The sequence below is a fragment of the Euprymna scolopes genome, chromosome 36 (assembly GCF_053919585.1).
Source record: "Euprymna scolopes isolate OS-2025 chromosome 36, ASM5391958v1, whole genome shotgun sequence".
NCBI classification, from domain to species: Eukaryota; Metazoa; Mollusca; class Cephalopoda; order Sepiida; family Sepiolidae; genus Euprymna; species Euprymna scolopes.
The window spans coordinates 86,989,995-86,991,707 of NC_136517.1; the positions used below are offsets into that span (position 1 = coordinate 86,989,995).

Here is a 1,713-nt window from a genome sequence, read left to right on the forward strand (position 1 = left end):
AATGTCTTCGAAATTTCTTGAAAAGGCCTTGAAAATCGTATTCTTTATGTCCAGTGTTGAAGTATTAAAAATAAAATTGAAATAAATATTAAATTATTTTTTAAGTACTAATAAAAATATAATTAAACTATTTTTGCTAATGTTGAAAATAGAATCAAAATACATTGTTCCAAAATTATATCAAATTGTTGATACAAGAGTTACGTCCCTTTCATCACGAAACGATCTGTTTTCCATACAACATCAGGTAGTTTCATGATAAAGGGGCGTAACTCTTGTATTCACAATACTGGAAATTCAAAATTTTTAAGTGAAATGAACAATCTACAATGGGGAAAATAACATTTGGTTGGACAAATATGAGTGAGTCAGGGAATGTAAATGTGATTGTTCCTATTTACAATGCCTCCCCACGGGACAGAGTTAGACACCAGGGTCGTTTTTTAATGTGGAGAAAAGGAACAAAAATAAAAATTGTCTCAGTCGTGAAGGATTTCTCCTCCACTGACAGAGAACAAGAAATTGAAGTGCAGCATCTGAAGAACAGATACTACACTTTGATCTTGTCCCAAAGGCCAAGTAATGTAAATGTGATTGTTAACAGGCATATTGTTTTGTATGTGAATTAAAATGATTTTTTTTTGTTTTTTTTTTTTTCATTATATCATCATACTTTGTTGTCTTTTTTTTTAAATTTGAATTTTGTCTGGAGAGGCTTTGAAAAACTTTGGAAAGCCTTGAAAAATGGACACTGAAAATTTGTACGAATCCTGTGACAATATGCCTTCTTTTGATTTAAAAAAAAAATGTTAAACAAAAAAAAAAGATAAAGACAGTTCATCTGTAACTCATAAAAGAAAATCTAGTTACGAGTATGAAGAATCTTCGACAAATCAACAATGGATGAGAATAGGTTTTGTAAATCAATTTAACAAAAAAAAAAAAAAAAGTCGCTAATAACAGAATTACATTAAATGACAAGATCTTCCATCCCAAATAATTTGTTTACGGGTAAAAATTTTTGGAAACAATTGTAAATCGATATAATTTGGATTATTCCGATAACTGTTCTTGAGTGATGTTTTCACTGTACCTGCCTTCTTCCAGTGTTTCTTGTCGAACTTGGGGAATCTGCATGAATAAAACGCAAGTTACCATCATCAGCCATTTTTAGTGTCACCCGCACTGAGTATTAAACCTTCAACCCCCGGAAGAGAGTAACTTTACAACTGAATTTTACCAAGTACTTTATCCATTATGCCATGGGTCCTTGCAGTTCTTGAGTTCGTCGAGAAGAACTTCAAAAGTTACAGTAGTCCGAATAATCCAAATAATATGACTTATCAATCCTCATCCTTAAAATTCAGACACATGATTGTAAATCCGTGAAGTTATTTTAGGTAAAAATTATTGCATGATAATAAAACTTTTTGAAATTAAATTCAAGTGTAAATTATATTAATTTCATTTATGTTGTCATAATCTCTCTCTCATTTCCTAAAATGATCTGACACATTTGTTAGTTCAAAAAAAAAAAAAAAAATAACAATTAAATAGAAAATATTTTTTTATTTTTTAAATGTACAATAGAACCCCGGGATACGGCACTAAAAATTCATAACAAAAATACAGTACAGTTTATACTACACGTATATAATCAAATAATATAAATAACACCGTAAAGCAGGGAAAAGACTGCAACCAGGGGCTGGA

At 30.1% G+C, this 1,713-nt stretch overlaps 1 protein-coding gene across 6 annotated transcripts in view; it reads left to right on the forward strand.

Annotated features, from left to right (window-relative positions):
* The window catches only part of LOC145260668 (UPF0669 protein C6orf120 homolog), a 42,224-nt gene extending 40,783 nt beyond the window's left edge, over nt 1-1,441 (forward strand). For all 6 annotated transcript variants that reach the window (XM_080119022.1, XM_080119024.1, XM_080119019.1 and 3 more), the window contains one exon: nt 1-1,441. This exon is cut by the window's left edge and continues 2,607 nt beyond it. The gene's annotated coding sequence lies outside the window, so the exon portion shown is untranslated.
* Nucleotides 1,442-1,713: the final 272 nt, after the last annotated feature.